This window comes from Psittacula echo (genome assembly GCF_963264785.1).
Source record: "Psittacula echo genome assembly, chromosome: 1".
NCBI classification, from domain to species: Eukaryota; Metazoa; Chordata; class Aves; order Psittaciformes; family Psittacidae; genus Psittacula; species Psittacula echo.
In genome coordinates this window covers 131,017,751-131,043,977 of record NC_137735.1, presented here as the reverse complement: position 1 = coordinate 131,043,977, position 26,227 = coordinate 131,017,751, and the positions used below count along the sequence as shown (strand labels likewise).

Genomic DNA, 26,227 nt, shown 5'->3' with positions numbered 1-26,227 from the left:
AAAAATAGAAGCTGGCAGCCTGGTCATGCAAAGCTGTATCTGTAACCAACAGAGAGAAACAGTAACTGCCAGAAAGTAAAACTACCAACCTGAGCTGCTCAGCCTCTTCTGTTGACTCTAATCAAGCATCAGATCGTATATTGGAGGAAAAAATGTAGGCCTGTACTATCACTTGTTTATCTATTTGACTATATCCAGACCAAATACATGCTTCCAAAACCAACAAAAAACATTGGTAGAACAATTGCTTTTGTTTCTCCAGTTCCAGATCTATATATAATTATTCTCTACTTAATGCTCTTCACTGAGTGTCACTTGCTGAACCATCATAAAAGCCTGGCATGTCTGAGCATGGTCCCCTGCTGTAGGAGGTAAAGGAATTAATCCTTGTGATGGCTGTGTAACAGGCTTTTGTCCTCCTGCTACTAATGTATATTAGCAATGTTGGGCGTACATGTCCTTACTGTGGCAGTATTCTCAGTTGAGAGGAAACAAAACAAAATGTTGATTTCATGATAAATAAGAAGCTTGCACAGCCAAGTGCTACAGCTAGAATGTGACGGCAAACATGATCCTGCCTCTCACAGTACGTCTGTGAAACAGAGGGAAAACAAAGGCAATGTTTTACTAAGTTAATTTTAAAATAACAAGACAACATTTTTACTTCCTTGGTGTCTTTCTCATTCAGGAATGATCCAGAGGTCCTGAGGAACATATGCTTTCTTACTGCATGGTTAAAAAATGCAGCCTAGTGTACATATATTAGAGTGGGAAGTAATGAAAGTAATGAAAGTGCAGACATCCTTTGGGATGCTGATATAGGCAGCTCTTGCAAGTTATGTCTCACTCTTTCTAATGGAGGTAAGCATGGCTGCAAATCACTGGAAATTAACATATCAACATGTCTGTTAGTGCTTTATTGTTAATAATCAATATGCAAACAGTATTTTTTTCTATTATCTATGCAAATATACCCTCTGTATTGAAGCAATTAATGAGAGGCCTGATTAGTCCTGTATACTATTAAGGGTTATATCCCTGCCTCCTCCTGTCTTCCAAAACAGTGAAGTGTTCTGATCAGCGGTTGTTGAAGAACCAGACTAGATGATAAAATCACCATGTCAGGTACTAGAAATCTTCTGAAAATATAAGTGAATATTGCCATCCCAGAGATAAAGGAAATGAGATGAGGAACTTTTCTTTGTCCTAGATTAGAAACTAAAGGTAATAAAACAAAAATCTCTTTCTCTCTCTTTCCCAAGCTTTTTTACTTACAAATTTAGTAATTCTTTTATTTTTACATATACAAATTTGCAAATGTACCTGAAGTAAACTGATCAAAGGAACTGAAAACGTATCACTACTGTTTCTTAAGACCCTGTATTAGTCAAACCATCCCTAACTGGCTTCTGATACTACTTCTATCGCTAAGGTTTGGGTAAAGAGCACAGCAGCTTTCTCCTGGAAGGTCCCAGGACATTTCACTTAATCTTCTGCCTCTCACTCTGGGTCTCACTCACATATTTCAGGTTTCCTTCCTGTGTGGCCATGCTGGGAGCCCTCATAACCTAAACCCACAGGAAAAAAACAGAGAAGAACAGGAACCGCACAAAAGCCTGCCTGGACAAATTGAATAATGCTCCAAATTTGTTAAGCACTAGTAGATGATTTACATTCTCCAGTGTTATTGTTTTATCATTCTTTTGAAATCATAATTTAATGTTTTTATCCTCTGTGATCTAGTGCACTAAACACAGTAACTTAATGGTGACATATTAGAAAAACATTAATGTAAACATATAATAATAATGTAAATGTACTGACATGTGTTTATGATTATCGTTACAAATGCCTTTTGGGAAGGCTATATCAGATCTTTAAAATTTATCTTTAACCATGGCCCAAAATTTAGGGTTCTGTTAAATGCATTCAGCCGGAATCTTCCCAAGTCTCTATGTGAAGAAAGTATAGTCTTTCAAAACAGACTGAGTCTGGCCATAACACAACAGGATCAGAGACATATTTCTGCCGCAGGGAAAAGCACTTCAAACATCAGGGTGCCAGTCTGTCAGCACTTATCACTCAGTGGGTTATACTATCTCTCTAGCAGGTTCCCCTTCCAAACTTCTACTTCATCACACTCCTGACCTTGCTGCAGACAGCCCCTTCAGCAGAGTTCAAGTCCGTATCATGTAAGACATGGAGAGTTTATTCACTGCTTCTCATTATCATTTCAGAACTTTGCTCATTGTAAGCCATAGTTATTTACTCTGCAGTTTTGGGTATGTTCATGGAGGAGGAAGGGATGAAGAAAAGTCTAACCAAGGAAATGCTATTCTGCAAAGAAAACAAGAGACTATCTGTCTGTTCATGAGCAAATGATTGCTCCTGCACCTGTCCGGTGTGCAAATTTCCATCCAAAAAATGGGATGGAAACTGAGACAGTCAGACCATATTGCACTCCAGCTAATAAAGTGTTTCAGATCAAGAAAAACAGGCAAGGCTGCATCACTCTGGCCTGTGTCATACAGACTCTCTTTTTTTTTCCTTCAAACATTCTATTTGCTGTTTAAGCCAAGACAAAAAAAGAAACATTTTTAACCTTAAAGGTCTGACATAAGCCTCAAAATTAAATAGGCAGGGCTGAAGTGAGGCAGGTTTTACCGTTCTTAAGTAGCTACGCTTTGTTCCTTCCTTAATGGTAAAGTTGAAGTCTGGGAAAACATTTCAAGCTGAAAGCAAACTGGTAAAAGCAGATTCAACTGCCTTTATATGCATTGAAATCTATGCAGGTCAGGGTCACATGGTACTGAGTACTCTACAAATAAAGAGCAAGTGTCAATACCTTCCCTGATGAGCTTACATCTAAAAAGACAAAACAAACATAAGATGGGTGGAGGAAAAGCCTGTGTAACTACAGGGATATAGTAGAGTCACTCCCAAGTGCAGCTCTGACTTGAGCTTCCAGATCTCAAGCCTAAATCTATATCAATAAATAGAATGTGCAGACACTATTTGCAGATCTTGAAACAAAGCAGCCTGGCACAGCTTCTGTCCATGCAGCTAAATCCTCATTCCCGTCAAAACTGAGTTGTCTCATCCATGTTGCCTGCTGGAACCCCTCCACAGATTATGATAGGGCAGTCTGGAAATTGCTAATTGATGAGCAAAGCCCAGCCCACTGAGCACACCAACAAACACTGAAGGCCAGTACTGCCTTTTAACCTTGTTTAAAATGCAAATACAGATGCAACCTATCTGTCTCTCCTGCAGTCTGCTTGAGTGTCCCTGCACCCATAGCGGAAACGTGCCACTAATGCCATCAGCTGAGCAAGATAAGAAATCAGTGACAGAGCCAGCAAAGCATCCCATCAAGTTTTGGGACTTGAAAAACGCTGCCTTTCATTGTGTAATTTCTGTGGAAAATACGAGATGTGGCAAAGCCATGGAAAATATTCCAACAGTGTGAACACAGATGTCTGAACCAGACTAACATGACCCTCGGGTAGAAATTAAAAAGTGAAAGGACATCTAGGTTTTGTGAGGGTCTGGGCAGATAAATTACAGGTGAAACTTGTGAAGTTTTACTCTGGTTCTGAAAAAGGCAGAGCTAAGCTAAAACATCAACTGGTTTTTATGATCACTGAAACTTTGCTTTCAGAAAAAGCTTTGAGAAAGTTCAAAAAACCCCAGCAAACATGTATCCACTACAGCACACACAAGTGTTCTCCTACAAGATCCTGCTTTTAGAGCAGTTCACCAACTTCTCCATGGATGTTCTTAGTTCACCTTCCATGAGACACAGACCTCAAAAGAGAGGCAATAAAAGCCATGCAGGCAGCACTATGACAGAGGAGCAGTACTAACCTCTGGTACTTGTCATGGCCCTTGTGCCACATGTCACCATCTCTTTTCAGCCAAAGGATCTGCTCATAGAGTCACTATCAGGGGCAGTCAGCATTAGCTGATTTACTTTAAACACCTTCAGTTCAGTGCTGCTGTAAATGGATCTGCAGGACTGAGGACAGAAGGCTCACGATGAAATGAGAGTGGAAATAAGAAATAAGCTTTTAAGATGGTAGGGCTTACAGACAAAGAAGGTTGTGTGGTGAATTCCTTGCTCTCTTTCACCACATGCTCAGAAGAAGGGATTAATAACTGATCACACTTAAGAAACTAGCAGAATTAGTGAAAGCATCTTCTCAGCATATTCAGAAGATGAGATGCTGGTGTTTGGGTTTTTTTTAATCAAATCAATTCATGAGAAAGAAAAGCTGAAACAAATAAATAATCATCATGGGTCTTGGAAGAAAGAGTGTCAGGAAATATTTTACAGCAAAGAACAGCTCTTCTGCCATCCAGCTGTTTGTTTTATTTTAATAATTCATAAGAATTAAGCTTCTGTAGCTTTTTTTTTTTCTTTTTCCTATTCCAGAAGCCTTGGGGGTGTTTCTTTTTTAATTTTGAGCCCACTCTTGAGCTGTGAATTCTTTTCCCAACATGTGTGAATGATATGAATGGAGATTGCGCAAATACTCACCTCTTCTCTTACTGCTGCTCAAGTTATTTGCCTAACTCATCCTGAGAGCAACGAAAGAAACCTTTTTCTTTTCATGGGTTTATTTGAATCTGCAGAAACCAAGGACTTGTAGTCTCTCTACATGCTTTATAAAGTCTTCTGCAGAAATGAGGGACCTTGTTTTGCATAAAGAAACCCTGAAATCGGGAGCCACCAGTTTGATACAGAAAGAATCAGGAGTCTCAGCACTTACACATTGAGGGATTCTGCATGTCCAAAAAAAAGCTCACAAAAATAAATCATACAATGCCACAGAACAGTTTCTCTCTTCCAACCTGGGTACAAGGACAGCAGCAAAATTGTCACCATGGCTCTGGCTCCAGTTACAAACCATAAACATTAGAAAAACAGGTGCTACAGAAAGCAGATAAATAAGAAGGTTTGTCTTGTATACTGTGCCTGTAGACATAATTTTAGATTAAATAGGTCAAATCCAACTCTTTGAAGTTAAGGGAAATGCCTTGGTCTCTTCAATCACATTCTCTTTGATTTATTTATTAACTTAATTTGTGATGTGATATAAAAGCACACAGCAAGCTGTTATACTCCTTTCCACAAAGCAGTCACTCAGATGCTCAACAGCCATGGCAGTGACGATCCTGAATCAAATCCTGTGTGGTTTTCCTGAATACCATACAATCCTGCGGCACCATCAATGAACATCAGGGAAATTGCCTCCACCAGCCGCAGGTGTGGAAGCCTATACAGGTCCACCAGCATAGGAGCCTGTTCCAGTTCAGCAGCAGAGACTGGAGATGGTACCTCTGCTCTGAGTTTGCAACAGCATGGTTATCCGAAGGTGAAGGGGAGAGAAAAACAAAGCAAACAAAGAAAAACAATAACTTAGCACACAGATTATTTGACTGAATCTTCTCGCCCTGAAAAAGGCTCCCACGCTGACAATGAAGAGATTCACCTCAGCTCACTGCCTCAAAGCACTGCAACCTAAGTGAACTAAATATTTTGTACTGGGGTTTGCTGTCAGAGCTGCCGCTTTTCAAGCTCTTGCTGTCATTGATATCCCAAAGTCTTCAAAAGCATTTAAAAATTAATTAAAAAAACACTACAAATCCTAAATTTAGTCATCTGAAAACTAGGTGTCAGTTTATCTAGTTTCCATTTACAATCATTAGAGAGAAACAGGCACTTCAGGGACTGATTACTCCCAGCCACTTCAAATTCTTGGATGGGAAGCTGAGGTGTCTCCCTTCCTGCTGATTAGACAGAGAAACTACATGACTATCTTAGTTGAGATCCTTAAAGCCTGCCCTTTGGAACCCTCAATCAGGGTTATCAAATGGGCATGGAGCTCAAACAGGTGGAGTCATGGGGCAAATACAAAAGCCTTTGCACAAAAAGATCTTTAAAATGGAAGTGGATCAGGGGCCTGAAAACCACAACTACAATCAATTTCTATCAAAAAATATCTGAAAATTGGTGCTACAGGTCCAATGTTTTGCTCTCACAAGAAACAAATTCTCAGCAGTCATGGACTCGTCTATTTCCACCTTCCAAGCTCCCATCAAATCTATTGCAAGACAACTATTTACAGCTATATAAGAGCAAATCACTATACCTTCAGGGCTCCAAGATAAATGAGAACAGTAATACCTCATTTCTGAGGTACCTCTTTGTTCTCTAACATACTTGTTAACTTTTTTCAGAGAAGTTTTGACTCATGCTCTTTGTATACAGCATGTAATCCAGTGAGGCTCTGAGTGCAGGTGAACTTTAAAACAATAGCTGTAATACAGGTGATAATACTAATAATATCCACTTCTGTTGTGCATATCTCTTGCACACTTCAAAAGCCGTCTGTATCACTCAGCTAAATTGTTTTATTTAATGTGATCCTACCTGGTGCAACAGGAACAATCAGTGCTGTGTCAAGACAGAGGAAGTTGCTGCAAAACCTTGGGTTACTGGAGGTATTGCTGCAGCTGAATTTGGTCTGATTGCTTCACTTCAAAATTTTTGGCTGTTTTTTGCTGTTAATTTTGGAAAGCCTCCAAAATAAACCTGATAAAGTCCTAAGCATCACAAAAGATGCATTCTTCCCCATACTTGTAAATCATCTTTGGCACACTTCCAGATTTCAGTAATTATAGATTTACTCCAAGCTCCCTGCACATTGCCTGTAGTTATAAGACTTTGTATGACCTGTCTTCTAATTCAGAAAGCTACAGCAAGCTATTGCGTGAATCCCGTATTAGAGAGTTGAGCAATTCAATACTAAAGCACTGTTTAAGTCTCTGTATGGTTTTCTTGATGGATGTTACACTGATGATCTATTTTTTTGTATTATTTATACTCGGATAGTGCCTAGAGGCCTCAGTCAGGGGCAGAACCCCATAGTGCTGTACATCTAAGGAGGAGGACACAAGAGCCTCACCTCCTTGCAGATTATAGTCTAAGTACATAATGAATGACACCAGATGGATAAAATGGTCAGCGGGAGCAGAAAGTGAAATAGTTATTACTAACAGGCTGAGCACAACAACTACTTTGCTATATGTAGGCAATGTTCCTATTTGACAGAATCTTCTGGCCCTGAATAAGGCCAGAGACCCGTGGACAAGCACTCATACACAGAGTCATCCTCTGTGTGTCTGAAGCACTGGGCACTTGGAAGCCTATTTCACTGCCTACATGAGGCACCTCAGTGAGATTTGGAGGGTATAAACCAGAGGAAAGAGGTAAATACTTCCGAAAGATGATTCAGAGCCCCTGAATTAGAGCATAAAGCAGATGATGTGAATTCACCGGTTTGGAGTCACTCAGGGGAACAATTAGGACTTTGGGGTGCCAAGGGAGCCCAGCAAGAAGCTGGTCTGAGTGCAGTTCACATAATCTCTGCCTTTATACCCTTACACATTGACAGTGCAGGACATATATATTTCCATTTCTGCAAGAGGAACATCCAAGAAACCTTTTAGTGTTCAGGTGCATAGTGTCTAACTCAGGTCCAGGCTCTCCAGGAAACCAGTAATAGGTGCATCTCCCATCTAACACATTAAGTCTCACTCAACTTGAAAATGAGCTTTTAAGCTCACAGCCTTATGACCCAAGTATTCCTCTTCAATTAGAGAGTTATTTCATGTCCTGATCTGAGTCAGGACTGCTTCATACCCAGATAAAATCCCCATCATGTTTAGATCCTCCTTGCAAAACTTAAATCCCCCTCTAAGTTCTCAGGACAGTTCAGCTCTGATTTCCCAAAGCAACCGGTGTCAGGTCTGCGAGGTCAAGAAAAAGCAATAAATATCAACTCCCACAAATATATTTTGCTCTTCTGAATTCAGCACATTTTAGGCATTCCCAAGCATAAGTCTATCCAGTATCTAGCTCTCTGACAACAGGTCCTTGTCCCTGAAGTCATTGATTGCTTACTCATCCCTTCTCTTAATCAAAAAGGGACTCTCCCTTTCCCTGCAAAGCCAGAGAAGCAGGCAAATGGCAAGCAGTTGTGAGGGAAATAAGAGTCCAGCTGCATGAAGATGAGCTCTGGAGAAGCTGGAGGTGGGAGCTATCAAACCAAGAGAGACAAAGCCTGAAAGCAGGCCTTTTCTTTGAAGAGTGCAAACCAAAAAGAGTAAACTAGTTACAAAGAGATTTTGCTGTCCCGCAGGGTAACAAATATAATAACACGAGGGATTGCTCTATCACCGAGTCACACCCACAGGATAAACTAATTAAGCTCATCCTTCTTTGAATTGTGAACTTGTGCAATTGCATGGGCTAGTAGGGACCTCAGATAGATAGTTTATCTGGGTCTTCCCCATGAGTCTTTGTTCATAAAATCACAGAACACCAGATTGGAAAGGACCTCAAGGATCATCTGGTCCCACCCTTCTTGGCAGTTTGACCTAGACTAGACGTCCCAGCACCCTGTCCAGCCAAATCTTAAAAGTGTCCAATGTTTGGGAATCTACTACTTCCCTGGAAGATTATTCCAAAGACTGATTGCTCTCATTGTGAAAAATTTTCCTCTTGTGTCCAACCTGAACCTCCCTGGGAGTAACTTGTACCCATGACCCCACATCCTTTCCATGTGAGTCCTTGTAAAAAGGGAGTCTCTATCTTCTTCGTATCGCTCAACCTTTTCTCAGATCCTCAGCATCCCACAGCGGCCTTGCACATGGACCTTCAGCAACTCTAATAGAAGGTCACATAATTTTTTGTAGCTCTCCTCTGAATAACATTAATTTTCCTACATACTTTTTTCCTTTAAACTCAGTGCCTGGAATTGTATTTTCTCTGAGAATCAGCCACATTAAAGAGGTAGCTACCACCTAGAGGTAACACAGTACTTCCAACTAGCATGAGGCTGTTGTATAAAGAAAGAGACATTAGGAATTGATTTCCAAAAGAGCCCAGCTCCCATTTAGTTATTAAGACCAAGATTTGTCAAATGTAGATACTGGATACAACATTCATCAGTATTATGTGCACCATAGCACTTTCGGGGTGTTGCTAGTCTGCATAAGGACTGCTTCAAAGAAACAGAAGCGGGAACTCTATCATCTAGTTAGTTTTTAATAAAAGACTTCCCGAAAGTTTTATGAGAAATAACAGGAGAAAAACACAAATTCTTTGAAGTGGTTTCTGTCATCCCATTAAAATAACGTCTCTGCAAACACATTCATTACAGACATTTTTTCCCTTAAAATCAAGCTGAGTTGATTTTATTTGATCCTTTTATTCTTAAGATAATATTCATCTTGCCTAATTGCAACCACATAAAGTTCAGGCATTGTCTTGGCTCCCTTCAGAGAGGGTGGAGACAGGCACTGCTAGGGTGAATTCATCCTGTCTCAGCTACTGTTGTCTCATGTCTGTGCTGAAAACAGGAAGATTATGTGACCATCTTACACTACAGACAAGTGAAATAAATCCCATCTTAATTAGTTTTTCTACTCAGTATATTTGCGTAGATCCCATTGTTACAACACCAGTACTTTCTGAACCTATAATTCTCATACTCTTTCTATGACAAAAGGCAGCTTTTGCCAATTTACAGGCATACAAAGCTGAGGCAGGTAAAGGCCAAGATCTAGAGCTGCAAAGGTATTTAGCAAGCTAATTGTCTAAAATAGGTGGTTTTCAGTCTCAGCTGACTATCACACGATGTAGACAAAGAAGTGGCAGTTGGGTGCCTTTAGGAATTTGCTAGGATCTAAGCAGAAATGACTTGCCTAAGGACACATGTCATGGAATTAACCCCAAGTCTCTTGAGCTGCTGTCCTAAACTTTGGTATGTCATTAACATTAAGCAAATCCTCTGCTGTTTTTGGAACTAAACTTTTGAAGTATTTACAGTTATGTCTTCTTCTTTGTCAAACTCAAACAAGTTATGCAGACTCAAATCCTTTAGTTTCTCCTCATGAATCAAACCTGACTCAAAGCCTCCCTTCTCATTTTTATGGCTCTTCTCTAAGCACTCCTTAGATCTTAACTTACCAGTAATAGCACAATGAGGCCAAATTCTGTGTTGCATTTTTAGGCGTTACTTTGATGGAAGCAAACACACAAACACCAACATAAAGTTGGATCTTTCACTAAAATCACTGAATATATTGTGTTCACCTCAATGGGCACAGAGTTCTGCTCTAGTATGTAGCATCTGAGTGCTCTGTATCACAGTAAAATGCACTGATATTGTCTGTTGCACTTATAGAAATAATTTACCAAGACCTCAAAATTGAAATGGCTTGTCAACATGAGAGTCCAGACACAGTAAGATGTGAATCAGCACCATACTGACTGTTCTGCAATCACATCACACAGAACTGTATGTTAGACTTTTAATTAGAAAACTGCTTATTTCACTTCAAAAGCAGCCTCAGGACATAAGACACTGTGACTAGTCATGCAGAGAGCTAGTGTGAAGGAGACACCACGCTGTACACTGTTATTCTAGTTTAACAGCATGCTGACTTCCGCATGTAGACAAACTTTATCAGACCAGAACAGGCTTCAGTAGTGGGAGATACGTGTTTCTTAGAATAATCTTGGGGAGAACTGCTGAATTCTAAGCATGTCCTCTGACTTGCCTGGGACTTGCACCTAGATCACAATAAGGGTCAGTTTATAAAACAGGCTCCATTCATTTAATCTGTGATGATTTTACTTTTTTTTTTTTTATTACTATCTCAGTAAGGTGAAACAGAAAAGTAAGTTTCTGGAGGGAGAGAGACAACAGCCTCACACTATTCAAACAAAGGACAAGATAAAACACTGTTTCTGGTACTACACAAGGGCAGTTCTCCCCTTCTACATCAGCAGCCTTGATCTCTAACTAATCAAAACAATCTTGTATCTACTTTGAATTATCATCAAAGTCTATCCCTATTTTGTTTTCAGAAACTACAAGCACAGAGTACAGATAGCTTGTGGGGATCATACAGGTAAAGCATCATGCATCTTGTAAAAGAGATGCTTAATTGTGACAGGTTTTCTAGACTGCAGATTAGACAGACACACAGGCTAAGCCTCGGCAGCTTTTGGTATGTATTTGTATCTCAGGCCAGAACCCATCAGTGGAATCTAATAAAATTAGTTTGACAAAAGCTGCTGATCTTCTAGGAGGAAACATTGGAGACTGACAGAGGATGCTGGATGTATCTGATTATAATGCCCACAGAGTCTTGGTAGATCTACAGAACAAACTGTTTTCACAGTGTCAATCATTAATTTCACCGTCCTCCCCAAGCACCTTTTCAACTTTTCTAACTGTTTGTGCTCACACCTCTTCTCCTGTGTGGCTCAAAGGATGAAGAGAAACAGCGCAGTTTTAAAAGGATCATGTCATCCAAGCACCAGAACGCTGTTGAGAACAGAATGAAAACAAACAATACAGTGCCTACTGCAGGGCCTTGTGAGATTCCCCCAGGGCCATCACAAGACCATTGCAATCTCTGCTGATGCTTACACCAAAGATAACAAGGCTACTTATATTCAAAGCCACAGTGTCCCAGTTATTTTGCCCTTACATACTCATCGTAAACATGAGTGTAACGCTTTATAGATAGTCTAATAATTTATCTTACATGTGTCAGATCCCACTTTCTATTGTCACGTGAATTCCTGGATGGAAAAGAAAACACAATGAATCCAAACACTTTCCAAAATGCTTTTCTGGCATCACTTTAGTGGCATTTACCTTGTTTGCAGAGAAAGGAAGGAAGGAAAGGACAAAACGGATGGAAAGTACTTTTTTCTTTTAAATACCATTCATTAGAACAGATTTCATTATCCTTACAACAGGGTGATAACCTAGGATAAAAATAGAAATAAAGCCTTTCTTTACTAAGAAAATTACTACCCATATTTCAGCACTAATCAACTGCAGAACAGCTGTGCCTATGATATCAGTGGCATAAATGTTATCATAAACAAAGTCACTTTTTCCCATTGTCACGAAAACCTGACACAAGAACTGAAATCTGTCTGAATTTCTCTCCCTTTAACATGCAAAACTGCTACTGAGTAAAGCACCTCTAGGGAGTGAGGTTTTCTCATCATGTCTGGATCATTTCTGGGAATTGACAGGATACAGGTAAGTGCCTGCAGTTCCTACAAAAGCACAAGAGACAGCTAAACTGTGGAAGGAGATGAAGTTTCAGAAGGGAGAAGAGTCTGGAGGCAGGAGCAGCTTGTCCTGTGCCCTGAAACCACCTGGAGAACTGCTGCAGCAAAGAGGCAAGGACAGGCAATTCCAGCTAAGAGGCAAAGCCCTCATGCCATAGGACACTGACTGACAGCCAACACGGACCCAGGAGAATGGAAAAAATTGGGAAAAACTATGCAGAATCTCACCCTTGATGTTAAACTAAATATGTCAATTTCATTCTGCCTTTTTTTCTTCTCTTGCTTTGAAACCAGATGTTTGGGACTGAAAAAGGCAAACTCCCTGTACTGTTCGTGGCATATACCTCCTGCCTTCCCATCAGACTGTGAAAAGTTACAGAAATTGCAATTGGAGCTTTCAGCAGTGTTTTGTGCACAAGTATTTAGTCTTCATCATTACACATCAATGTACAACAGCAGTAAATGGAGAATAAAGAACAAACCTTCCATCACTGTAAGAGTCAAAGCACAATTTGTCTATCACTAAGTAGCAGGATTTGATTTTAAGTGCCATGGAAACGATCAATGTCTGTGTTATGAGTTTCAAAACAGTGCTCATGTTGCCATTTAGAAAGCAGTGAGATGCAGCAAAGCCACAGGAAGCAAAGGACACAGGAGCTTCAGGTTCATGGGCACAGGCAGCATAATTGATCTGTACTTAAAAGCGCAAATCTATCCAGGAAAAAACAAACCAGAAACCAAAACAAAACCCAAAACAAAACAAAATGAATTTTCAGAGGGATATTGTAAGAATATCAGTCTACCATTCCCCCCTTCACATGTATTTTATATTGTGAGTTTAATCAATCTTCAGCCTAAGCAGTCTATAATGATTTTTTCTAAAGGTGGAAAATCTTCCCATATGAAATCTCCCTTAATTTCACTGAAACGTGCACAGTTTTTTTGGATGTTATATTGTGAAAGGTATTTCTTTGACATAGATTCTTTTTTCACTTTTTTTCAAGCTGAGGTAGCTTTATGATATAACAAATGTCTGCTGTTTGTAGATGTCACTAGAGGACTATAAATACCAAGTCAGAACTACAGAACAAATCTGTGCACTGCAAATGGTATTACACAGGACACCCATATAAAAATGACAGACAACACAGAGCAGCAGACATAAATGAATCTTTTCTTCTAGAAACAGGACCTAAAAGTCCCTTAGGCCTGAACAATGTTAGTTGCTCTCTTAGATGCATCAATTCTCTGCCTTTTTCCTCAGTTAGCTGGGACTGACATTTAAAAAATTGCCTACAGTCAGCTTTTTCCTTAAAGCCTTCAGAATTTTGAGTTCAATTTACAAAATAATGAGTCTTAAAATAAACTCCTCGTATTTCATCAGATCTGAGAAAACCTCAATTCTGACAACATTATATTCTGTAGAAGACATCAGATCAACAGACCACAATGATTCAGGCAGTAGTTATGTAAAGCATCCTTGTCTATTAAAATTGGTTTAGCCAAAAAATTAGATTAATAACAGAGATTTATTATCTTAACTTCCTCTTCAGTCAGCCAGGTTCAGCATCAGAGACAAGTATAAAACCTGCTTTTTGCTGTTACCGGGCTTTGCATGTAGCCAAACCTGCTTAACAACACGTCCCCAATGGCACCTGGGCCATCGGGTGCACATACAATAAATTCCTGGTTATTCCAAACTGTTCAGTGCCTGTGGTGCTCAAAACCAGGCATTACCCTGCCCACCTTACTTGCAAAGCCAAGGTGAGCTCCAAACATGTCCAGCTCTCCCACAGAAGACCTACCTCTCCCAACACCTTTTATCCAGCAGTCCCAAGATTAGTGCATTCCTTCAGGAACAGGTAGAATTGGACTCCTAATGATTAATTTAACAGTGTAGTTCAATATCAAATAGGAACTACCAACACCGATGACAAAACATTAACTGGTCTAGTGAAAGAAATCTTATCCCTGAAAGGTGATGGTCTATGCCATGCCACAGTCCTTTTCTGTTGGGCCTTTGATAACAGAGCAATTGCAACAAAGTGGAACCATGGTAGCTGAGAAAGTTGTGGTACCAAGCACTAACAACACCACCATGCAGACCACAACTGAAAAACAGATCAACCTCAGGCAAGAGCAGGCACCTGAACCACTGAAATATATGCTAGGGATTTTTTTTTTAATTATTATTATTTTAGATTTTGACACAAGGAAGACTATTCTACATAGATACCTATCTGCTGGAAGAGGTCATGGCTAAGGATCCTAAATGAATTTAGATACTTAAATCTGCAGCTCAGAGGCTAAGCTGTAGGGTACTCTTCATGACTTGGGGTTTTGGAGATCACACCACAATAACCCAGGCAGTGACAAGAAGCAATAGCACTTGCTTAGTGCTTCAGTTGCTAGCTTGTCTTTACAACTACTCTTCTCTCCAAATGCTTTCAGTCTATACCGTTAACTTAAATATCTGGTTTTGTCTTTCAGCTTTTAGAGCCACTCATGTCTTCTAAAGACATAACACTGGCCTTAAGCTGTACAAATGATTCCACTAATTTCAGTTACATGTCTCTAATTTACACCAACTGAAGATGCAGCTTGTTATACCTTGATTATTTTGGAACAACCGTTGTGTGCTACTGTCATCTCCATGGACACTGTCCACTTCTTCGATGCAGCAGCTGTATCTAACACAAAGACTTAGTCTCCAACTCAAAATATTACATGGCTCAATGGATCCAAGAATTCCAGATTTGTTCATGTGGAGACTCTGTGCCTCTAGAAAATCCCTAACTTCCTTATAATACAACTCCCTAGAATAAAGTGGATTCTGTGAAGCTGCATTGTTCAGAAATTAATCTGCTAAACTATGGAGATCACAGGAACCCAAAGTCAGGTTACCTCAGTGTAATTAGCTTATTGAGGCATTAGCCCAAATTTGCTGTTTATCTTTCACAATAGGGGATCTCATAATGCTATTACAAATTGAATTTTGCCCAGATGCTTGTATTATTCAACAACTGAAAAACAGGCAGAGATCTCTGTTTATTCTATCAAATAAAACTGATTCTGTTATTTCTCTTCTGGAGGAACTTGTGGTTCTGAGTCTTCTGTGTTTGCTGACTGTTGCCCTACACTGTGGTTGAAAGCTGGTTTAGGTTTTTGTTTAATTTTATACATCACTGGTACTGAACACAAGAGGACCTTCATTTCTGACCAGGACCAACAGATGCTACTGCAATGTAGCTAATAAATTGATAAGAACTTCACTGAATGAGAACAAGTCCACTGCTTGTGACTAATAACTATACAAAGAGAAGTGATAAATCATGACTGTCCATATCTTATGATTGCTTCCTACTGAAAGCAAGATTTTAAAGAAATGTAGAAGACAGACACAAACAAATTTGATCTTGTGTCTCCTCTGATTTCTGTTAAGCAGCAGCAGATCTTCAGACATGCAACATGCAGTCACCCTGCTAGGACATACTGTAGTAGCATTGAAGATTTATTTATGTCTTTAATAAATGCTTTCAGGCACCTGTTTAAAAAAGAAAACAAGTTGTGAAATCAAGTAAACGGTTGGTATTTTCTAAGCAGGTGGAAGATGGCAGTAAAATAGTGAGAAGAACCTTACAGTTAAGGTTGGTTCTTTACATAAATCTTGGAGAAAAGGAACTGCATTTGCAGCAGTACATCACTACTTGTCCTTGTCCTTCATTTTATTTCCCTCTCTTAAAGTGTAGCTGTTCAGCTCTTTTGATATCAAAGGGTATTATGAACAGTTTCCTCTATTACACTGTTCCTAAAGGCTTTTAGTGTAAGTCTTCATAAAACCTCACATATGTGCATTATAAAATCACAGGGAATAAGTTCCATATGGAAAAGTAATCACATTTCTTCTTACTATTTTTTAGCAGAGATTCTGACATTAAGCACGAAAGCAACAGACATTGTTTTAATTCTTCATTGTGGAAGCGGAAAAAAATAAAAATCAACTTTTTGCCTTGGGTTGAGAAAGGATTTTTTACATACTCTCTCTTGCAGTGTCTCCCCTGCAAAACCAAAAAAGGATTTCAGAGGGACAAAAAGTAACCACAATTATATGGAGTGTGTCATTGATAAATTCCAGGGGAATATAACAAGCTAGGTAGGCACATACCATTAGATCTAGCTGTGCAAAATGTTAAAACGCTAGCCAAGATTAAGCCGGAATATTTGGCCACATCAGCCCTTGGGACTGCATTTAACTTTAAAAGACTTGATCTCACTCTAGATTTAAACTTTAGCAAAATACCTCTTTCAAGAGAGCAATTTACACAGCAGTCTGTCTTTAAACATGTGCTTCAGTGCCTTGAAGCCACTACATACAGAGAGACTGAGAACAGACCTGGGTCTTTCATTTCATGACAGCCTTAGTTTTATGTAGTTTTCAGCTAATCCTAGGCTTTCTGTTTCCAGTGTATTTACTCCTGTGTTATGCTGATGCAAGATGAGATGAGACTCAGGGCTGCAGTGACTTCAGGATTTTTGGAAGGGGTCATTCCAGGAAAACTGGTAACTTCTCCCTATCCTCTTGGAAAAACAACAAAACAACAGTCCAGCATGTCATTGGAGTATGCTCAGATGTTACAGAAATTTTAGCCTCTCTTCTTCAGTATGACATCTGCTTCCTGCAAGTCTCCTGATGCACTGACCAACTAGATTGGAAACAGTTTAATTACTTATATTTATTTTGCTTTCAAATTGACCACATTAAAAGAAGAAGCTCACACTATTTTTCTTTCTGTTTATAATAACACAGAAAAATAAACAAAGACGTACAAAAAGATACAGAAAGCTGAGTAATATATACAGTGTGAAATTCAGGCAGTGCGGAAGGTCCTCGTGAGTTACGGGTCTCCAAGTACATATAAATTCTAAGCCATGAATTTGTCTTTAACCATATTTATGCAGGACCCTTTAGGATTTGTCCTGAAACTTAAGGTTGCAAATAAATGCCTTTAATGTACTCTGCTTAGTCTGAGCAGTTAAGCTGACTACAAGGTAAACTGTTAGTTACCAGCAGAGCTCTGAACCTTAATCACATATTCTAGTTATGTTGTGGGGAAGTGCAAAAGTTTAGTTAACGCCAGAGTTTAGTTAACACCAGTATAATGTTCTAGGCTTAAATACCACACCCATCACTCTGATAGTCAAATTGAGTCAATAATTCAACCCAGATGGGAATCCAGGTTCATCTTGGCTTATTGTTATCTGCTTTGACCATTAGGCTGTATGACTCCCATAAATTATTTTGCAGTTCCCGTTAAAAGAAAATAAATCCACATGATGCTAAATGCTGCCTCCCAGCTGTAATGCATACTGGAATTTTGGATCACAGCACTGCTCCCTGACTCATCCTGGATCCCCTCCATGTGACGTTGGATCCATCTAAGCTGGGGAATAAGTGGAATAGAAGGGCTGGGGTTTTCTTTTTTCCTTCTTTTTTTTTTTTTTTTATCACTCACTGTCCGATAACACGTGGATGCTCACGCAGTCTGTCTCTAGGATGTGAAAAATAACAATACCAGAGAGGGGCCTTTCTGAATACACAAGGATGGAAAGGAAAAGATAAAGGGCTAAAGATTCATACAAGAATAATTTAAGCACTGATTCATTGCCATTGCTAAATTTACAAAATGCATAAAACCCAGACAGAAATGTGGGGCAGGAGGGAGACTGCATTAAGTACCACAGAGGTGAAGTGTTATAAAAAGACAAAAACAGCACACCCACGGAGCAAAAATTTGTTTCACCACGCTTCACGTCTCATGGGCATGGCTTTACTATGAGCTCCTCTGCTGCTTGTTTGTAGTTGGAGAAAATCCAGAAAGCAAGGAAAACAAACACATCACAGGTTCTCCACATCTATTTGGTTTAACAACACTTAGCATGCACCTTTGGCATTTTCCACAGGTTAAAGAGACAAAGTGCCAACTATAGCTCTGGCTATCCCACAGGCTGCCTTGCCAGGAGCACACTGTAGGAAAGCCTGCTTAACCAGCATCGAAGGATTTCCTTGTGTAGGAAACCTCAAAGAGTATAGAGGTGGCTCAGTGGCCAATTCCAGCACCAGACGTTTCAGCCAAAGAAATGCCGGCATGAGCTGGGAATTCAGCTGATTCCCAGCTGATGAATCAGCCCCTCCGGAGCCACAGGTAACCGGTATGTCTACATTGCAGTGGCACACAGTGGAGAGCCACCCGAGATTACAGCTTCTGTATCATTAACAGCAAAAAGAGGAAAGAGGAAAAAAGCAAAACAGGGATTCAAAAGGAATCCAGAAATACATCATCATTTTGACCACCCGAAGCTGACAGCATGCTCACAGAGTGAGTCTGAATGGTTATAACCTTCCAAAAATTAAACTGCCAGGACCCTAACTGTAACAGTTACAACTCCACTTGTTCTGCGACAAAACATGGAAAAAGATGCTGAGTATATCCCCTCTGCCAGGGCCAAAACAGAGACAGGTTTGTTTAATTCTTTGGCTTTGCTTTTTAATACCTTAGTGTTTACAATGCTGATTTGCTTAATTATCATTATCTAGCCTCTGAGAACTAATGACGCAGTATCCACAAACACTTGAAAATGCTCTTTCCCGTTGAACAACATCAATTTCCATTTAATATTCTGGCTTAATTAAAACCTTGTTTTTCCGAGGGCCTTTTTTCTTCTAATTCAACTTCAAAATCCCAGTAGCATTTCAAGAGTGCAGTACAATTTGTGTAATTGTGGTATCTACAGTGAAAACATCACCTCTCAGAAAAACAAACAAGCAAACAAACAAAACTATTAAGAGGTAGAGTGAGATCAGGGCTATTGCAGTTGGAGAGAAGAAGGTAGAAGCTGGTACTTGGCAGAGGGGTTCAAAAGAGGTATCTCTATTCTGGGTACTGCAGGCAGCTACCCACCAAGTCAAAGCTGAGGGCAGGAATACAACTTAAAATTGTACCTTTCTGAGATGTAGTCCCTTATGCAACAATACCAGAAAGCACTTGTCTCTTCCTGGGATTATGGTCCTGGAAGCATCTTATACCAGCTCTTGTTATTGCAGTTGTTCTTATATTTTGAGATGCGGCAGAGGATACTGGTGAAGCTGCTATTTCCATTTCTGGTTAAAGCACTCCATGGGCAGAGCCTACATATGGGCTGCGGGTGACTTTGGTTCAAAATGCTTCTGCCTGGTTTGGAACACATCTCTCTCTGCTTCAGCACTGCACCTTAACAGGGGGTCTGCTCTGTTGTCCATACCCTTTTGGATTGATCCAGTGGTAAGAAGAGGGGAAGTAAATTTAGTTCCTGGATCTCCAGCTAGTCTGGATGTCCAAGCCAAAATAAAGTTCAAATAAAAGTGAAGCCAAACTGCTCAGCCTTATCAAGGCTAAAATGCTTCTATTTATGAAGCATCTCAGAGCAGGACTTGTCTTGGAAAGCTAAAGAAAAAGAGGTGTGACACCTGCAGGGTTTAGGTATCTCTGATAGTAGGATTACAATGTATTGAACCACCCTAATTCCTCTTCAGAAAGCTATTCAGACACCCGGCTTTCACAAACGTAGTAAAGACCTTGGCCCTTACATACCTTACAAGAAATGATGAGTACTGCTTTTCAGGATCAGGCCCATAATAAGCTAAACAAACTCATTAAAAGGCAAAGATTAAAATCATATCAGCTATAATAAGGAGGGTTTGAAAAACAGTATTATAATATTGTACCATATAGCATTAAAACCTTCTAACAGTAAACAGTGAAGTCTCTACTTGTTCCCTAGATTTGCAAGTAAGTGGTAAAAAAGATGAAGTGGCATGCTAAATGCCTTGCAAAAGTTCTTGCCTGCATCTCCATGGCCTCTGTCAGAGCCGCAGATGCAGCATTCAGCTACTGCTTTCTCAGTAGAGTGCTCTCTGCTTATGGTCAGACTGCATCATTGATCTCTATTGTTCTTGGACTAATCTTCCTAATTCAAACCAAAGTGAAGCTTTTTATGAGGAAGCATAGGTGGCTGCTTTGCGCTTCTTCAGTACACAGTCACCAATTACCTAAAGCGCTCAGGAATGTCTCCTTTCTAGAAGCAATAACTTTCGTTTTGTAATATTCACAGCAAAACAAGGAGCTTTACCACACTCTGTGTCCTTGCACAAAGAAAAGTAGAGGTTGTCAGTGTGAGAAGACGTATAATGAGAATTCAGTGAGCACCCCAGGCCAGCCAGGTGCTCCGCAGCTCCTAGTGATGGCCATGTTCAGCAAAGCCGCGCTCCGGGCAATGCTGGACGACTATGTTGAAAGGAAGGAATTTTGCTACCGCTCCAGCACGCAACAGTTCCTTACTGGTCACCACGGTCTGATTGCGCCCTTCCCATCGTCTCGAGACACCTATGCGAGGCAGCAGCAGGCGCTGGGGTGCCGGGGCTGAGAACGTATCACCTCTCCCTGCACTAGCACCACAGCCTTTAAGCCCCGGTCCCCAAAACTGCCTCCTCCTCGCCCCTGAGCCCCCAAATCCACCTCTGCTGCCCTCCCAGGGCACAGCCGAGGGGGTTTCCCAAGCCAGCAGCTTCCCACCTTCCCGATGACAGCAAGGCAGGTGGCCCGGCCACCGCTGCCTGTGCCGGCGGCCGGCTCCCTGCCCCCGGGGTGGGGCAGAGCCAAGCGCAGGCTCCGGGACAAGCCATGGGGACCCAACACACTTTCCCCCCTCTACCCCTTGTCGGCGGCGGCAGCGAAGTGCTCCGGTGCCCGGCGCAAAGTCGCGGAGCTCCGCGGTGCTGGTGGGTACCTGCCGGGGAGCCGGAACAGCAGCGAGGTGCGGGGCGAGGCCGGTGCGGGGCCGGGGGCCGGGTGTTGGAGGCGTTGCGAGCCGGGCGAGCTCCTCCCCGGTGGCGGCGGAGGGTCTCGCTCCTTCTGCGCGGAGTGTCAGACTTTCCCCTGGCTCCTTCCCTTCCTCCATCCCCGCCACCCCTTTCCACTCCCTCGCACGCACATGCACACCCCTCCAGCAAATGGGCTGCTTCGTGTGCCTCTGTGTGTGTGTGTCAGCCAGCTCAGGCACACACCCACTGCTGCTGCTCCCGGCGCAGGTCACAGCCCCGGCCACCAGGAAACGTTTAACTCCCTGAAAAGTAGCGGAGTGCACGCACAAACACAGCACATACACAGACTGTGGTACCAACCGGGCACTGGGGGGAACCTGTGCTCATGGACCTTCCGCTGGACCACAGACCTCCTGTGCTTTTGGATCACGCAACTGCGAGTTTGCCCAGGAGCAGCCTAACCTAATACTGTGATCACCCTGCACAGGTGCTGCTTCAGGTCTAAAGCAGCCTCGGCTCCACTCCCGTTGTTCCCGGGGCATATTCCCACTGGAGCTGAGCTGCAGGTCCCTGGCTGGTGGACTGGGAGTGGAAAAAAACCAGCTTGCCACACTTACTGATAAGGAGAAAACAGCTGGGCAGTGGCCCAAAGCTAGGGCTTGGTGTGCGTTTAAGAGTATCCCACGTGCAAAGCTGTAGTTGCCTGGGATACATCTGCCCTTGCATTTATTTGTTTTGCCCGTGGAATGTGCTACATCGGTGGTTCTCTGGCTTTCGCATGCTGCAGACCACTTCCTACGACAGAATTTCTCCCCTGGACCAATCCACTCCCACACCAAACCTTTCTCTCCAACATATTTCCTTCTGTGGCTGCCCGAGGAAAAGCCTTTCTGCCCACAGGCTGAGAGGCACTGAACACATGGCACAGATAGTATCAGATGCTTCCAGACAAGATACACTGAGGTTCTTTCAAAAGCTGTATTTCCCTCAGTGAAGACCTCAGATTGAAACTCTTCAGCCGGTTGCAGAACTGACCCTGACTGTTGCTCCCATGAAGTAACAGCAGAACTAAAGAAGTCCAGAGACATATTGGAGTTTCCATTATGTTGCTCAGCAGGACTTCATCCTCATCTGCTGTTCACACCTAAGTCAGATAGGTGGACTGATCATACAGGATAGGATCTAAATGTGTGTGTGGTAGGGTTAAGCTCTTCAAACGCCAGCTTTTGTCTAGGTTTTTAAAACAGTTACTACAGTACCAAGTTGATGTTGTTCTTATAAACTCTGCATACACAGATACACAGATTGTACTTGTCTGCATGTGTCTTATATTCCCACAAAATAAATGAAGGAATTTGAAGACAGGTTGTTTTGTACTTGCCACTGACTTCTGTTGTTTAAGGCCTTCAAAGGGGATTTAATACCTCATTTTCCACATTCATTTCATTATCAGCAATAAAACTTTCTATTGTTTAAATCCCTGGATGGCACAGTTTAATAAAATATCATTGTGATCAGTATGATGCAGATTATAGCCAGCTTGTGTTTTAAATTCCTGTAGAATGATTCTTGCACTTTGTTCACAAGTATTCACTGAACATCACAGGCACTCTGCTGGTAATCACCTTCTGCAAATGAAATGAGGAGCAGGCTGATGAAAGAAAAATCCCTGTTGAATTTTCAAGCATTCACTAGTACTACACAATTGGGCTTTGAGGTACTCTGAAAACATGAATCCTGGCAAAAAGAAAACAAGCTGAAAAGTGCTGCTTGCTTCATGTACTGGAGACGTTTCAGACTCCTGTGAAAAATAAATCAGCATGAAAGCACTCTTTTCTCATTTGCAGAACCTGTCTGCAATCTCTGTGAAATGTAAAAGAAATGGATTTGGAAATGGTTTATTTTAGTAGCTACCTTTTTTCCTTGCAAATCATGAAAACACATTTTTTTTTTTTTTGGTGGAATAAATAGCAGAAGATTCAACTTTCAAGAATCATAAAAGCGAATTTGTGAGATAATCAAGCTGCCCATTTATTGAAGTGGAAGAAACCAAGAAAAAAGATGCCCTCTTGTGGCTCTTTGCTGAATGAAAACTGGTGAAGTTCAGAAAACTGGTGAAGTTCATAAAACTTCTGTGGAGACAGCACAGAATGAACATGCCTTTTTGTTCCTTGTTATGAAGGCTGTAAAACAGGTCATACCATGGACACAGGCTGAGGAGTCGTTCACCATCTGCGAAGTATCATTTTGAAAGGTCAGTTGATGCATTCTTTGGCATTGTGTTTTAAATCACTGCACAGAAAATCCCAGAGCAGACAAGTACAGCTTTACTGGGAGACATCAGAAGGAATTTTACCTTTCTTGGTGTCTACATTAATGCTACCTCTTTGAGTGACCTTTTTGGTCAGGACTGCATTTGGCCCTTACAGAGTATTCAAAATGCCCCAAAAGTTACAGGAATTTCTACCAAATTTAATGAAATTGTCTGAAGTTTTAATAGGAAGAAGGTCCCTTTCAGTGTTTTGAAGATGTGATGATAATAATTCATAGCAGCCTTCCAGTATCTGAAGGGGACCTACAAGGATGCTGGAGTGGGATTCTTCACTAGGGACTGTAGTGATAGGACAAGGGGTAATGGGTTAAAACTTAAACAGGGGAAGTTTAGATTGGATATAAGGAAGAAATTCTTTACTGTGAAGGTGGTGAGGCACTGGAATGGGTTGCCCAGGGAAGTTATGAATACTCCGTCCCTGGCAGTGTTCAAGGCCAGGTTGGACAGAGCCTTGGGTGACATGGTTTAGTGTGAGGTGTCCCTGCCCATGGCAGGGGGGTTGGAACTAGATGATCTCAAGGTCCTTTCCAACCCTAACTATTCTATGATTCTATGGTAATGGCAATGATGAATACATTATTTTTCCTACAGAAAGAACACTGACTATTTGCTGCAAGAAGTGTTCAACAGGTTGTTACAACCATGAATTCAAAAAGTGGGTGTTTTCTCCCTTTTTTTGTCTTCTATAACTAATTTGAGGCTCTCCTAAGACCAAATTCCACACCTCATGCCCTGGGCAACTGCTCAAATTTCCTGTAAGGCTGAGCGGCTTATAAAAGAACAGGAGCTAAACATCAGATATCTGCATTTTTGTTTTCTCATCGAGCAGTGATACAAGCATGAATTAAATGACCAAATAGATATTTAGAAAATAATTAAAATTAGGAGAAGAGGTAAGCTGGTTTTGTCACTTTCTATTCCCTTCCTTTTCTGCTCGATCATAAGTCTGAACACTGGCCAGATACTGTAATGCAAAACTAGCATATTTCAGATGAAACTATTTTAATCTGAGATACATTGTCAAAGCAGATAGATGGTCTCTTAGTAAAGGCTGCAGGATAAACATGAGACAGCAGCATGCTGACACAATATAGGCATTTATGTTTATGTTGAGCACTATTTTTCCTTCTATAAGTAGTGACAGAAACATCTACAGCACTGTGCAATGCAGTGATGTTACTTGAATCTTTTAACAAAGGTGAGATTGTTTTCCCAGTGTAGGGCTAAGTTGTTCCTAGTGGATCTTTTCCAATTGAACGAATACGTATTTGGTGTCTTTGAGATCCTTCATGAGAAGACCACATAACTCATGTCCAACTCTGAAAACTTCAAAGGAACCTTCCATTCTCCACTGAGAAGACCAAGAAATTAGGTGTTGACAGAATAGATGGCCTGGTCATGCTTATTCCCAGCCACCCATCCCTGCCCCTGCTCCCAACAGCAGACATGAAAGTGTCAAACCTGGAGCAACTTCTATACTTAGCATGTTAAATAAAGCTACTGAAGCCCAAAACAGGTTTACTTTCTGCTGGATTGCCAGCTGGAGCAGTGAAGGAGTTGTTTCACGCGTAGTCCAGCTTTTTGTCCACAAGTGGGGAAGCCTTTGTAAGGGTGGGAAGGTAGCAGCCAGCTGGGGGCAAAACCCATCATTCAGTCAAGCTGAAGTGCCTCTACTTTTGACTCATCTACTAAATGTGCCTTCTTGGGGAGGCTTGGGTCACTAAGTTCCTAGTGAGTCACTAGGTAGAGTTACTGTGCAAGCATATTGGCAGGCTGGGTCCCACAGTATGAATATAGTCAAATTCATACTCCAACACTGTCCACAAATCCATTAAAGATAGCAGGTGTATTTCCAAAGACAATAAAGGGACATGTACTTATAGAAGGGGATTATAAAGAGAGAGAATTATATATGTGTCATAGAGTTATTAGAAATCAGGTGGTTTAAAGAGGGTGAGTAAGAAGCAGTAATTTTAGTAAGGTGTTGAACTGCCAACTTAATGTCTATCAGGAGATAAAGGCTCTTTCTGCAGCTTGGGATACTGCTTTGTCTGAACAGGAATAGCCAGAGTTTGCCTGTTGCCCTGTGCGGATGCAGCCAGGCCAACCTTTGTGGGTCTCCAGAGCAAGGCAAGGGACTCTACTTGTGGGAGAAGGAGACTCCTTCTGCCACCAATTTGGGAAGACAAGAGTCTGTTTTACTCCAGTAATTGGTAATTATAATGCAGCACCTGCACAGTGGGACACACTGATTTCACGTCTCTCCCTCCCCAAGAAGCCTTAAAGCCAGTGTCAGTATCTGCTCCTTTCTTTTCTCTATAATAGAGCTTGGACAGAGGACAGAGACTTGATATTGTGATCTGATTTATTCATAACAGTATTTATATGCAGGTCATCAGAGAACCAGACATTGGTATTGTATCCTTATTCCCACCGCACATTGTGCTTAAGGAGCATGAAGCTGCAAACACTGACTGTCCCTGCAAACCCTTACTGACAAGGGTTTCTTTAAGCCCTTTAATTTTAGTTTTTACCTGATCATCCCGAGTTTTGACTGATCTAAACCCCTGAGAACAAGAAGCAGTCAGAGCAGAAAGGGGAGGTCAAGCCTCCTTCAGTTTACCAGATTGTGAAGAAGCTCAGCATACACTGAAAATTGCTTAAGGAGAAATCCTGCTGGGGGTTAGAGTGCATGAAGTACATTTCTAGCCCCTGCAGCTCCGAAATAAGAGCAGATTTCACTTCATTCATTGGTATAAGATGCAAGATATAATCTGTCTCCACTGAGCTGATGTTCAAAAAGAAATAAAAGAAAGACAAAGGGAAACTTTTATGAAAGGTGCAGAGAAAAGTCTAAGATATTACATAA

At 41.2% G+C, this 26,227-nt stretch overlaps 1 protein-coding gene across 3 annotated transcripts in view; it reads right to left on the bottom strand.

Moving 5' to 3' along the window:
* The window catches only part of SEMA3D (semaphorin 3D), a 146,804-nt gene extending 125,262 nt beyond the window's left edge, over window positions 1-21,542 (bottom strand). The window contains exon 1 of one of the 3 annotated variants that reach the window (XM_080633599.1): window positions 21,387-21,542. The gene's annotated coding sequence lies outside the window, so the exon portion shown is untranslated. The other 2 variants (XM_080633598.1, XM_080633600.1) reach the window with 2 other exon arrangements.
* Between the last annotated feature and the right edge of the window lie 4,685 nt (window positions 21,543-26,227).